Below are 14,621 nucleotides of genomic sequence, written 5' to 3'. Positions count from 1 at the left end.
CAGCCTACTATTCATGGCCCGATTTGCCTAATAAGCCAAGTTTTCCTGAATTAATATATTTACTATAATTTTTTTCTTATGAAATGATAAAGTAACCCTTTTCTCTATGTATGAGGTCAATTTTTTTTTATTGGAGTTAAAATTAACGTAGATATATGACCGAACCTAACCAACCCTACCTAACCTAACCTAACCTATATTTATAGGTAAGGTTAGGTTAGGTAGCCAAAAAAAGCTAGGTTAGGTTAGGTTAGGTAGGTTAGGTAGACGAAAAAACATTAATTCATGAAAACTTGGCTTATTAGGCAAATCGGGCCTTGAATAGTAGGCTGAGAAGTGCGTTCTGGCTATTAGGTACGACATATATATATATATATATGTCGTACCTAATAGCCAGAACGCACTTCTCAGCCTACTATTCAAGGCCCGATTTGCCTAATAAGCCAAGTTTTCATGAATTAATGTTTTTTCGTCTACCTAACCTACCTAACCTAACCTAACCTAGCTTTTTTTGGCTACCTAACCTAACCTTACCGATAAATATAGGTTAGGTTAGGTTAGGTAGGGTTGGTTAGGTTCGGTCATATATCTACGTTAATTTTAACTCCAATAAAAAAAAATTGACCTCATACATAGAGAAAAGGGTTGCTTTATCATTTCATAAGAAAAAAAATGTAGTAAATATATAAATTCAGGAAAACTTGGCTTATTAGGCAAATCGGGCCTTGAATAGTAGGCTGAGAAGTGAGTTCTGGCTACTAGGTACGACATATATATATATATATATATATATATATATATATATATATATATATATATATATATATATATATATATATATATATATACACACTAGCTGTACCCAGCCACGCATTGCTGTGGCTTAGAAACGCATTAGCGTTGTTGAGCCAAATCAATCTTCCCATGTCTCCCAGTTCTCTCCACAATTCCCCTCTTCCCCATCACTTCGTCCACCCAACCATTCCCCACTTCCCCATCCCCTCGTCCTCCCCATCATTCCCCAAATCCTCCCCACCATTCCCCACTCCTTCGTCTGATGTATTCCCAAATGATCTGATGTTCCCATCTGAAACTTGGAACATCAAACGATCTGATGTTCCCCTCAATGAAATTTAAGAAATACAGTTAAAAAAATTGAAAAACAATGAAAAAACTATACTAACGAAATGAATGGTATAGTAAAGAACACAGCTCAATTCCAACACAATGTCACACAAAATAATTAAATCAAAATGAAAATATATTAAAATCTATGTAAATTTAATTTGTCAGTGCAATCGGAAACGTTGAAATGGAATCGTAACATATTTAGTAGAGCGTGTGTTGCTCTTATGTGCAACAGATGGCACTGTTTCTTAAAAAAAGAATATTGTTACCTGTCACAGGTGTGGCATCTATACTTCTATTTACGAAATGAACGGTATGGTACACAACACAGCTCAATTCCAATGCAATTTTCAACAAAATAATTAAATCAAAATGAAAATAAATCGAAATCTATGAAAATTCAATTTATTAATGCAATCGGAAACATTGAAATGCAATTGTAACATATTTAGTATTGCGAATGTTGCTCTTGAGCAACAACGTGGAACAGATGTCACTTTTTTTCAAAAAAGCATGTTTTTACCTGTCACAGGGGTGGCATCTATATAGTTGGTATATAAAAACACATGCATATTCGAATGGAACATTGTGTCAACATTTCAAAGCAATCAGTGAAGAACTTTCGGAGATTACAGTGTTTGTTGCTCTTACGTCCAACAGATGGCACTGTTTAAAAAAAAAAAAACATGTTTTTTCCTGTCATACGTGAGGCATGTATATAGTAGGTATATAAAAACATGCGGCTATTTGAATGCAATGTTGTGTCAAAATTTCAAAGCAATCGGTAAAGAGGTTGCGAAGATTTCCCTCACATGAAAAAAAAAACATGTTTTTGGGGGCTTATTGTATGGTAGGCCTGGTCCACCAGGTTTAAACAAGGATGATGACGCCAAATAATCCTGGTGGTTGAGGCTAGCATCAACACCTTGTACCGGTGTACCAAGTAGCTGTACTGCTTCCTCTTCTATTGTTCCTGTGAAAGGGCACTTGCTGTAAAGCAGGAATCCTATATATGACAGCTATATCAGAGGAAATATTGGTATATTATTTATAAGATAATAACCATAATCAAGGAATAATTACCTGGGTTAAGTCGCTTTCTCGTGTCCTAACCGGAATTAATCCTATCTACCTAACATTACTGGCCAGAAATAACTAGATAAGATTTTCGGAAAGGCACTTCCCTTGTTTAGATGTTGACTGCGTGTTAATGATGGAAGAAGCACTAATTTGATCTCCGTAACACTTCGTCCAAGGGAGTGTTATTGGGAGCTGAACTCGCTCCAGCGATCTGTTGTTTTAACAACAATGGCTGACTACTCCCTTCTCCCCTGACGCCCAGGACCTAGATTCACGAAGCTCCATGTATTTCCTCTGAAGTATGTGTGCTACGAAGGTTCCTAAGTGCCAGCTAAGAACGCACCAAAGGGCGATTCAGAAAAGTAAACTTTGGAAAAATTTTAAGCTGTTCACTTAGTGACATCTAGTGAGACCTAAGCTTTTAGTTCGACCAATTAGAGAGAAGGTAACATTTTTCATCTTACAGTTATAGCCAATCACGACGCTGACATATCGGAGCTTATCCGTGACCACTTGCTGCTTATTTACATCAAATTTTCTTATAAAATTAGTACATTTCAAAGTAAAACTATGTTATTCAATTTGTACAGCCAGCACCGATATTGTAGTAAACAAATGTTACATTTTTTGTTTACCTACGTAATTCTAAGAGATAGTGTATGGCTTCCTTTGTCGCTCCCAAGACTTGAGAAGCGATGGTATTTATTTACATATATATTTACCTAAATTTATCCAAGGGCCGCCAACTATTTAGTGGCCCTTGGATAAACTAACTATTTAGTGGCCTCAACGAAGACAAAAAATCGGGGGTTTGTTCTGCCAATTGTCCTAATAATATTTTCTAGCTGAATTTTGGCATTTACGGATTCAGCGGGTAGGCGGTTCCATGGGTTTATAACCCTCTGGGTGAAAAAACAACATCTGTTTTCAGTCCTACTTGAGAAGACATACTCTCCAACACTATATCTGTGATTGTCCTGTTATCAGTGACTTCAGACCAAATGGTATGAGGTACTTTGAGCTCTGTAATTACTTCATACACTCAGGAATATTGGAAGATATTCTTGTGCTGCACCCAGATTTTGCCAGTGGGGGCTAATAGATCAGCCTTACATATTTTGTTCTCTCCTGATTCCATGTATGCCTAACCATCCTGTGAGATGGGAGTATTAGATGAACTCATAGCTAGTTTATTGTCTACACTGTTTAATCTTCCATATAGAATAGGGTAGCAGCACATTGCTGTGTATACCTAAGTTTCTTAATAAAAAAAATCAGTAACAAAGATGTTAAATTATAGCTTGTATTATTACCAGTATTATCCTTATTAAATCATGTTAACCATGGATCATTAAGATCTCATGTTGATATGTAATAGTCATATTTCTTTTGATTCATTCATTAAATTGTGCATTATGTCTTAATTTTTTCACTTCTTTGCATACACTGTACAGTGCAAAAAGATAGAATAAAAACAAACTAGTAATATTTCTTTCATTATATTTTTGACCACAAAAGAGATGGAAACAACGTATTCGATTTCTTCACTTTTCCTAAATTGACATTTGTTATTTTCTAATTCATGTCACATATCAAATTAGAAAAAAAGAAAGATATTTTTTCAATTATTATATCATTCGAAAAATTAAAAGAGTCTTAAACAAGAAGAAACTAATGTGTTAATCTGTAAATTGTCTTCCTTTACTCACCAGGAGTTGGTCAACTAAACTATGAATACATGTGAGAACAATGCTATGGTAGAACTACACCACGTCGACTGTGGCAGTCTTGTGGGAGGTGCACTGTGGGAGTCTGGCGTTGTGGGGGGTGGACTGTGGGAGTCTGGCGTTGTGGGAGGTGGACTGTGGGAGTCTGGCGTTGTGGGGGGTGCACTGTGGGAGTCTGGCGTTGTGGGGGGTGCACTGTGGGAGTCTGGCGTTGTGGGGGGTGCACTGTGGGAGTCTGGCGTTGTGGGGGGTGGACTTGGGAGTCTGGCGTTGTGGGAGGTGCACTGTACGAGGCTGGCGTTGTGGGAGGTGCACTGTGGGAGTCTGGCGTTGTGGGTGGTGGACTGTGGGAGGCGGACTGTGGGAGTCTGGCGTTGTGGGGGTGCACTGTGGGAGTCTGGCGTTGTGGGTGGTGGACTGTGGGAGTCTGGCGTTGTGGGAGGTGCACTGTGGGAGTCTGGCATTGTGGAAGGTGCACTGTGGGAGTCTGGCGTTATGGGAGGTGGACTGTGGGAGTCTGGCGTTGTGGGGGGTGCACTGTGGGAGTCTGGCGTTGTGGGTGGTGCACTGTGGGAGTCTGGCGTTGTGGGAGGTGCACTGTGGGAGTCTGGCGTTGTGGAAGGTGGACTGTGGGAGTCTGGCGTTGTGGGAGGCAGACTGTGGGAGTCTGGCGTTGTGGGTGGTGGACTGTGGGAGTCTGGTGTTGTGGGAGGCGGACTGTGGGAGTCTGGCGTTGTGGGTGGTGGACTGTGGGAGTCTGGCGTTGTGGGTGGTGGACTGTGGGAGTCTGGCGTTGTGGGAGGTGGACTGTGGGAGTCTGGCGTTGTGGGAGGCGGACTGTGGGAGTCTGGCGTTGTGGGAGGCGGACTGTGGGAGTCTGGCGTTGTGGGTGGTGGACTGTGGGAGTCTGGCGTTGTGGGTGGTGGACTGTGGGAGTCTGGCGTTGTGGGAGTCTGGCGTTGTGGGTGGTGGACTGTGGGAGTCTAGCGTTGTGGGAGGCGGACTGTGGGAGTCTGGCGTTGTGGTAGGTGGACTGTGGGAGTCTGGCGTTGTGGGAGGTGGACTGTGGGAGTCTGGTGTTGTGGGAGGCGGACTGTGGAAGTCTGGCGTTGTGGGTGGTGGACTGTGGGAGTCTGGCGTTGTGGGTGGTGGACTGTGGGAGTCTGGCGTTGTGGGTGGTGGACTGTGGGAGTCTGGCGTTGTGGGAGGTGGACTGTGGGAGTCTGGTGTTGTGGGTGGTGGACTGTGGGAGTCTGGCGTTGTGGGTGGTGGACTGTGGGAGTCTGGCGTTGTGGGTGGTGGAGTGTGGGAGTCTGGCGTTGTGGGAGGTGGACTGTGGGAGTCTGGCGTTGTGGGAGGCGGACTGTGGGAGTCTGGCGTTGTGGGAGGCGGACTGTGGGAGTCTGGCGTTGTGGTAGGTGGACTGTGGGAGTCTGGCGTTGTGGGTGGTGGACTGTGGGAGTCTGGCGTTGTGGGAGGCGGACTGTGGGAGTCTGGCATTGTGGTAGGTGGACTGTGGGAGTCTGGCGTTGTGGGTGGCGGACTGTGGGAGTCTGGCGTTGTGGGTGGCGGACTGTGGGAGTCTGGCGTTGTGGGTGGTGGACTGTGGGAGTCTGGCGTTGTGGGTGGTGGACTGTGGGAGTCTGGCGTTGTGGGTGGTGGACTGTGGGAGTCTGGCGTTGTGGGAGTCTGGCGTTGTGGGTGGTGGACTGTAGGAGTCTGGCGTTGTGGGAGGCGGACTGTGGGAGTCTGGCGTTGTGGGTGGTGGACTGTGGGAGTCTGGCGTTGTGGGAGGCGGACTGTGGAAGTCTGGCGTTGTGGGAGGCGGACTGTGGAAGTCTGGCGTTGTGGGTGGTGCACTGTGGGAGTCTGGCGTTGTGGGAGGCGGACTGTGGGAGTCTGGCGTTGTGGGAGGTGGACTGCGGGAGTCTGGCGTTGTGGGAGGCGGACTGTGGGAGTCTGGTGTTGTGGGTGGTGGACTGTGGGAGTCTGGCGTTGTGGGTGGTGGACTGTGGGAGTCTGGCGTTGTGGGTGGTGGACTGTGGGAGTCTGGCGTTGTGGGTGGTGGACTGTGGGAGTCTGGCGTTGTGGGTGGTGGACTGTGGGAGTCTGGCGTTGTGGGAGTCTGGCGTTGTGGGTGGTGGACTGTGGGAGTCTGGCGTTGTGGGAGGCGGACTGTGGGAGTCTGGCGTTGTGGGAGGTGGACTGTGGGAGTCTGGTGTTGTGGGTGGTGGACTGTGGGAGTCTGGCGTTGTGGGTGGTGGACTGTGGGAGTCTGGCGTTGTGGGAGGTGCACTGTGGGAGTCTGGCGTTGTGGGAGGTGGACTGTGGGAGTCTGGTGTTGTGGGTGGTGGACTGTGGGAGTCTGGCGTTGTGGGTGGTGGACTGTGGGAGTCTGGCGTTGTGGGAGTCTGGCGTTGTGGGTGGTGGACTGTGGGAGTCTGGCGTTGTGGGAGGTGGACTGCGGGAGTCTGGCGTTGTGGGAGGCGGACTGTGGGAGTCTGGTGTTGTGGGTGGTGGACTGTGGGAGTCTGGCGTTGTGGGTGGTGGACTGTGGGAGTCTGGCGTTGTGGGTGGTGGACTGTGGGAGTCTGGCGTTGTGGGAGTCTGGCGTTGTGGGTGGTGGACTGTGGGAGTCTGGCGTTGTGGGTGGTGGACTGTGGGAGTCTGGCGTTGTGGGTGGTGGACTGTGGGAGTCTGGCGTTGTGGGAGGTGGACTGTGGGAGTCTGGTGTTGTGGGTGGTGGACTGTGGGAGTCTGGCGTTGTGGGTGGTGGACTGTGGGAGTCTGGCGTTGTGGGAGGCGGACTGTGGGAGTCTGGTGTTGTGGGTGGTGGACTGTGGGAGTCTGGCGTTGTGGGAGGTGGACTGTGGGAGTCTGGCGTTGTGGGAGGTGGACTGTGGGAGTCTGGTGTTGTGGGTGGTGGACTGTGGGAGTCTGGCGTTGTGAGAGGCGGACTGTGGGAGTCTGGCATTGTGGGAGGCGGACTGTGGGAGTCTGGCGTTGTGGGAGGCGGACTGTGGGAGTCTGGCGTTGTGGGAGGCGGACTGTGGGAGTCTGGCGTTGTGGGAGGCGGACTGTGGGAGTCTGGCGTTGTGGGAGGCGGACTGTGGGAGTCTGGCGTTGTGGTAGGTGGACTGTGGGAGTCTGGCGTTGTGGGAGTCTGGCGTTGTGGGTGGTGGACTGTGGGAGTCTGGCGTTGTGGGAGGCGGACTGTGGGAGTCTGGCGTTGTGGGTGGTGGACTGTGGGAGTCTGGCGTTGTGGGTGGCGGACTGTGGGAGTCTGGCGTTGTGGGAGGCGGACTGTGGGAGTCTGGCGTTGTGGTAGGTGGACTGTGGGAGTCTGGCGTTGTGGGTGGCGGACTGTGGGAGTCTGGCGTTGTGGGTGGTGGACTGTGGGAGTCTGGCGTTGTGGGTGGTGGACTGTGGGAGTCTGGCGTTGTGGGAGGCGGACTGTGGGAGTCTGGCGTTGTGGGAGTCTGGCGTTGTGGGTGGTGGACTGTGGGAGTCTGGCGTTGTGGGAGGCGGACTGTGGGAGTCTGGCGTTGTGGTAGGTGGACTGTGGGAGTCCTGCGTTGTGGGTGGCGGACTGTGGGAGTCTGGCGTTGTGGGTGGCGGACTGTGGAAGTCTGGCGTTGTGGGTGGTGGACTGTGGGAGTCTGGCGTTGTGGGTGATGGACTGTGGGAGTCTGGCGTTGTGGGAGGAGGACTGTGGGAGTCTGGCGTTGTGGGAGGTGGACTGTGGGAGTCTGGCGTTGTGGGAGGCGGACTGTGGGAGTCTGGCGTTGTGGGTGATGGACTGTGGGAGTCTGGCGTTGTGGGTGGTGGACTGTGGGAGTCTGGCGTTGTGGGTGGTGGACTGTGGGAGTCTGGCGTTGTGGGAGGTGGACTGTGGGAGTATGGCGTTGTGGGAGGTGGACTGTGGGAGTCTGGCGTTGTGGGAGGCGGACTGTGGGAGTCTGGCGTTGTGGGTGGTGGACTGTGGGAGTCTGGCGTTGTGGGTGGTGGACTGTGGGAGTCTGGCGTTGTGGGAGGTGGACTGTGGGAGTCTGGTGTTGTGGGTGGTGGACTGTGGGAGTCTGGCGTTGTGGGAGTCTGGCGTTGTGGGTGGTGGACTGTGGGAGTCTGGCGTTGTGGGTGGTGGACTGTGGGAGTCTGGCGTTGTGGGTGGTGGACTGTGGGAGTCTGGCGTTGTGGGTGGTGGACTGTGGGAGTCTGGCGTTGTGGGTGGTGGACTGTGGGAGTCTGGTGTTGTGGGTGGTGGACTGTGGGAATCTGGCGTTGTGGGTGGTGGACTGTGGGAGTCTGGCGTTGTGGGAGGTGGACTGTGGGAGTCTGGCGTTGTGGGAGGTGGACTGTGGGAGCCTGGCGTTGTGGGAGGTGGACTGTGGGAGTCTGGCGTTGTGGGAGGTGGACTGTGGGAGTCTGGCGTTGTGGGAGGTGGACTGTGGGAGTCTGGCGTTGTGGGAGGTGGACTGTGGGAGTCTGGCGTTGTGGGTGGTGGACTGTGGGAGTCTGGCGTTGTGGGAGGCGGACTGTGGGAGTCTGGCGTTGTGGGTGGTGGACTGTGGGAGTCTGGCGTTGTGGGAGGCGGACTGTGGAAGTCTGGCGTTGTGGGAGGCGGACTGTGGAAGTCTGGCGTTGTGGGTGGTGGACTGTGGGAGTCTGGCGTTGTGGGTGGTGCACTGTGGGAGTCTGGCGTTGTGGGAGGCGGACTGTGGGAGTCTGGCGTTGTGGGAGGTGGACTGCGGGAGTCTGGCGTTGTGGGAGGCGGACTGTGGGAGTCTGGTGTTGTGGGTGGTGGACTGTGGGAGTCTGGCGTTGTGGGTGGTGGACTGTGGGAGTCTGGCGTTGTGGGTGGTGGACTCTGGGAGTCTGGCGTTGTGGGAGTCTGGCGTTGTGGGTGGTGGACTGTAGGAGTCTGGCGTTGTGGGAGGCGGACTGTGGGAGTCTGGCGTTGTGGGAGGTGGACTGTGGGAGTCTGGTGTTGTGGGTGGTGGACTGTGGGAGTCTGGCGTTGTGGGTGGTGGACTGTGGGAGTCTGGCGTTGTGGGAGGTGCACTGTGGGAGTCTGGCGTTGTGGGAGGTGGACTGTGGGAGTCTGGTGTTGTGGGTGGTGGACTGTGGGAGTCTGGCGTTGTGGGTGGTGGACTGTGGGAGTCTGGCGTTGTGGGAGTCTGGCGTTGTGGGTGGTGGACTGTGGGAGTCTGGCGTTGTGGGAGGTGGACTGCGGGAGTCTGGCGTTGTGGGAGGCGGACTGTGGGAGTCTGGTGTTGTGGGTGGTGGACTGTGGGAGTCTGGCGTTGTGGGTGGTGGACTGTGGGAGTCTGGCGTTGTGGGTGGTGGACTGTGGGAGTCTGGCGTTGTGGGAGTCTGGCGTTGTGGGTGGTGAACTGTGGGAGTCTGGCGTTGTGGGTGGTGGAGTGTGGGAGTCTGGCGTTGTGGGTGGTGGACTGTGGGAGTCTGGCGTTGTGGGAGGTGGACTGTGGGAGTCTGGTGTTGTGGGTGGTGGACTGTGGGAGTCTGGCGTTGTGGGTGGTGGACTGTGGGAGTCTGGCGTTGTGGGTGGTGGACTGTGGGAGTCTGGCGTTGTGGGTGGTGGACTGTGGGAGTCTGGCGTTGTGGGTGGTGGACTGTGGGAGTCTGGCGTTGTGGGAGGTGGACTGTGGGAGTCTGGTGTTGTGGGTGGTGGACTGTGGGAGTCTGGCGTTGTGGGTGGTGGACTGTGGGAGTCTGGCGTTGTGGGAGGCGGACTGTGGGAGTCTGGTGTTGTGGGTGGTGGACTGTGGGAGTCTGGCGTTGTGGGAGGTGGACTGTGGGAGTCTGGCGTTGTGGGAGGTGGACTGTGGGAGTCTTGTGATGTGGGTGGTGGACTGTGGGAGTCTGGCATTGTGGGAGGCGGACTGTGGGAGTCTGGCGTTGTGGGAGGCGGACTGTGGGAGTCTGGCGTTGTGGGAGGCGGACTGTGGGAGTCTGGCGTTGTGGGAGGCGGACTGTGGGAGTCTGGCGTTGTGGGAGGCGGACTGTGGGAGTCTGGCGTTGTGGTAGGTGGACTGTGGGAGTCTGGCGTTGTGGGAGTCTGGCGTTGTGGGTGGTGGACTGTGGGAGTCTGGCGTTGTGGGAGGCGGACTGTGGGAGTCTGGCGTTGTGGGTGGTGGACTGTGGGAGTCTGGCGTTGTGGGTGGCGGACTGTGGGAGTCTGGCGTTGTGGGAGGCGGACTGTGGGAGTCTGGCGTTGTGGTAGGTGGACTGTGGGAGTCTGGCGTTGTGGGTGGTGGACTGTGGGAGTCTGGCGTTGTGGGTGGTGGACTGTGGGAGTCTGGCGTTGTGGGAGGCGGACTGTGGGAGTCTGGCGTTGTGGGAGTCTGGCGTTGTGGGTGGTGGACTGTGGGAGTCTGGCGTTGTGGGAGGCGGACTGTGGGAGTCTGGCGTTGTGGTAGGTGGACTGTGGGAGTCTGGCGTTGTGGGTGGCGGACTGTGGGAGTCTGGCGTTGTGGGTGGCGGACTGTGGAAGTCTGGCGTTGTGGGTGGTGGACTGTGGGAGTCTGGCGTTGTGGGTGATGGACTGTGGGAGTCTGGCGTTGTGGGAGGAGGACTGTGGGAGTCTGGCGTTGTGGGAGGTGGACTGTGGGAGTCTGGCGTTGTGGGAGGCGGACTGTGGGAGTCTGGCGTTGTGGGTGATGGACTGTGGGAGTCTGGCGTTGTGGGTGGTGGACTGTGGGAGTCTGGCGTTGTGGGTGGTGGACTGTGGGAGTCTGGCGTTGTGGGTGGTGGACTGTGGGAGTCTGGCGTTGTGGGTGGTGGACTGTGGGAGTCTGGCGTTGTGGGTGGTGGACTGTGGGAGTCTGGCGTTGTGGGTGGTGGACTGTGGGAGTCTGGCGTTGTGGGTGGTGGACTGTGGGAGTCTGGCGTTGTGGGTGGTGGACTGTGGGAGTCTGGCGTTGTGGGAGTCTGGCGTTGTGGGAGGTGGACTGTGGGAGTCTGGCGTTGTGGGTGGTGGACTGTGGGAGTCTGGCGTTGTGGGAGTCTGGCGTTGTGGGTGGTGGACTGTGGGAGTCTGGCGTTGTGGGTGGTGGACTGTGGGAGTCTGGCGTTGTGGGTGGTGGACTGTGGGAGTCTGGCGCTGTGGGTGGACTGTGGGAGTCTGGCGTTGTGGGTGGTGGACTGTGGGAGTCTGGCGTTGTGGGTGGTGGACTGTGGGAGTCTGGCGTTGTGGGTGATGGACTGTGGGAGTCTGGCGTTGTGGGAGGAGGACTGTGGGAGTCTGGCGTTGTGGGAGGTGGACTGTGGGAGTCTGGCGTTGTGGGAGGCGGACTGTGGGAGTCTGGCGTTGTGGGTGATGGACTGTGGGAGTCTGGCGTTGTGGGTGGTGGACTGTGGGAGTCTGGCGTTGTGGGTGGTGGACTGTGGGAGTCTGGCGTTGTGGGAGGTGGACTGTGGGAGTATGGCGTTGTGGGAGGTGGACTGTGGGAGTCTGGTGTTGTGGGAGGCGGACTGTGGGAGTCTGGCGTTGTGGGTGGTGGACTGTGGGAGTCTGGCGTTGTGGGTGGTGGACTGTGGGAGTCTGGCGTTGTGGGAGGTGGACTGTGGGAGTCTGGCGTTGTGGGTGGTGGACTGTGGGAGTCTGGCGTTGTGGGAGTCTGGCGTTGTGGGTGGTGGACTGTGGGAGTCTGGCGTTGTGGGTGGTGGACTGTGGGAGTCTGGCGTTGTGGGTGGTGGACTGTGGGAGTCTGGCGTTGTGGGTGGTGGACTGTGGGAGTCTGGCGTTGTGGGAGTCTGGCGTTGTGGGAGGTGGACTGTGGGAGTCTGGCGTTGTGGGTGGTGGACTGTGGGAGTCTGGCGTTGTGGGAGTCTGGCGTTGTGGGTGGTGGACTGTGGGAGTCTGGCGTTGTGGGTGGTGGACTGTGGGAGTCTGGCGTTGTGGGTGGTGGACTGTGGGAGTCTGGCGTTGTGGGTGGTGGACTGTGGGAGTCTGGCGTTGTGGGTGGTGGACTGTGGGAGTCTGGCGTTGTGGGTGGTGGACTGTGGGAGTCTGGCGTTGTGGGTGGTGGACTGTGGGAGTCTGGCGTTGTGGGTGGTGGACTGTGGGAGTCTGGCGTTGTGGGAGTCTGGCGTTGTGGGTGGTGGACTGTGGGAGTCTGGCGTTGTGGGTGGTGGACTGTGGGAGTCTGGCGTTGTGGGTGGTGGACTGTGGGAGTCTGGCGTTGTGGGTGGTGGACTGTGGGAGTCTGGCGTTGTGGGTGGTGGACTGTGGGAGTCTGGTGTTGTGGGTGGTGGACTGTGGGAGTCTGGCGTTGTGGGTGGTGGACTGTGGGAGTCTGGCGTTGTGGGAGGTGGACTGTGGGAGTCTGGCGTTGTGGGAGGTGGACTGTGGGAGCCTGGCGTTGTGGGAGGTGGACTGTGGGAGTCTGGCGTTGTGGGAGGTGGACTGTGGGAGTCTGGCGTTGTGGGAGGTGGACTGTGGGAGTCTGGCGTTGTGGGAGGTGGACTGTGGGAGTCTGGCGTTGTGGGAGGTGGACTGTGGGAGTCTGGCGTTGTGGGAGGTGGACTGTGGGAGTCTGGCGTTGTGGTTGGTTGATACCTGGTTGATGGGGTTCTGGGAGTTCTTCTACTCCCCAAGCCCGGCCCGAGGCCAGGCTCGACTTGTGAGAGTTTGGTCCACCAGGCTGTTGCTTGGAGCGGCCCGCAGGCCCACATACCCACCACAGCCCGGTTGGTCCGGCACTCCTTGGAGGAATAAATCTAGTTTCCTCTTGAAAATGTCCACGGTTGTTCCGGCAATATTTCTTATGCTTGCTGGGAGGACGTTGAACAACCGCGGACCTCTGATGTTTATACAGTGTTCTCTGATTGTGCCTATGGCACCTCTGCTCTTCATTGGTTCTATTCTACATTTTCTTCCATGTCGTTCACTCCAGTACGTTGTTATTTTACTGTGTAGATTTGGTACTTGGCCCTCCAGTATCTTCCAGGTGTATATTATTTGATATCTCTCTCGTCTTCATTCTAGTGAGTACATTTGGAGGGCTTTGAGACGATCCCAATAATTTAGGTGCTTTATTGCGTCTATGCGTGCCGTATATGTTCTCTGTATTCCCTCTATTTCAGCAATCTCTCCTGCTTTGAAGGGGGAAGTGAGTACTGAGCAGTACTCAAGACGGGACAACACCAGTGCCTTGAAGAGTACAACCTTGATCGGCGGAGGCGGACTGTGGGAGTCTGGCGTTGTGGGGGGTGCACTGTGGGAGTCTGGTGTTGTGGGTGGTGGACTGTGGGAGTCTGGTGTTGTGGGAGGTGGACTGTGGGAGTCTGGCGTTGTGGGTGGTGGACTGTGGGAGTCTGGCGTTGTGGGTGGTGCACTGTGGGAGTCTGGTGTTGTGGGAGGTGGACTGTGGGAGTCTGGCGTTGTGGGAGGTGGACTGTGGGAGTCTGGCGTTGTGGGAGGTGGACTGTGGGAGTCTGGCGTTGTGGGAGGCGGACCGTGGGAGTCTGGCGTTGTGGGAGGTGGACTGTGGGAGGTGGACCGTGGGAGAGACTAACAGATCGTGGCATCTACATATGAATGCTCATTGTCTCTGACGGCTACACAAGAACATTAGTTGGTAAACAAAAGCAGGAGACCCAGAGACCGGGTATTAAGCACTCTGGAACTAGCAGCAAGATAAGAGAGAGACCATCCATCACAGCAGCGATGGTGCGCTGTGGGAGGGAGCTGTGTGGGAGGGAGCTGTGGGAGAGGAAGGCGGGGAGCATGAAGGGTGAGGCTAAGGCAAGTAGGTGGAGGAGGAAGCATACGAGAAAGAGTAAGGGTAAAGAAAAAGAAAATAAAGATGAGGAGGAGTTGAGGAGGGGAACGAACCCGGGCATGGAAGGCCAAGACTTGTCACCACACTGCCAAACTTAAATATTTCCTACAGCTAACTGATCAAGGATTAATCACTCGTTACAGATCTCACAACTGTACGGCCAATAAGTTAATCACTTCTACTTATCAATATCACAGAACGCACACGACAAATGCGCGTCCTCAGCAAATGGTCAAAAAATCAATCAATCTCAGGCGTCTACTTTACCGTTACTAAGGTGAAGAATCTGCCATAAGAGACTTTATGTTCGCTGATGACTGCGCTCTCAACGCCAGCACAGAGCAAATGACGCAGCACGAAGTGAACTGCTTCTCACACTCCTGCGACAACTTTGGTCTCATCAGCAGCACCAGAAAGGCTGGAGTCATGTACCAACCCGCGCCCGAAATACCCCACCAGGAACTACACATCACTGTCAAGTGACACAACCTGCAGCCAGTCGACAACTTCACCAATCTTGGCACCAAACTCTCAGGAGCAGTGAACATATATGGAGAAGTCAACAACAAGATCACCCAGGCCAGAGTTGCCTTTGGAAGGTTCCGTGAGAATGTCTTGGAGCAGAGGGACCTCCGCCTTACCACCAAACTGAAGGTCTACCGTGCAGTGGTCCTGACCACCCTTCTCTGCGCCAGCATGACCTGGACTGTCTACAGCAGACACGTTAAACAGCTAAATAGTTTTCACTTCAGCTGCCACTGCAGACTTCCATATCAGGTCGCGGGACAAAATCCCGTAGACAGAGGTCCTGGAAGAGGCCGGTATTCCCAGTGTCTACGCCCTCCAACAGGAAACTCAGGCCAGATGGGCAGGCCAAGTT

Source organism: Procambarus clarkii, chromosome 77 (assembly GCF_040958095.1).
Source record: "Procambarus clarkii isolate CNS0578487 chromosome 77, FALCON_Pclarkii_2.0, whole genome shotgun sequence".
Lineage (NCBI taxonomy): Eukaryota > Metazoa > Arthropoda > Malacostraca > Decapoda > Cambaridae > Procambarus > Procambarus clarkii.
Note: the sequence above shows the minus strand (reverse complement) of the source record.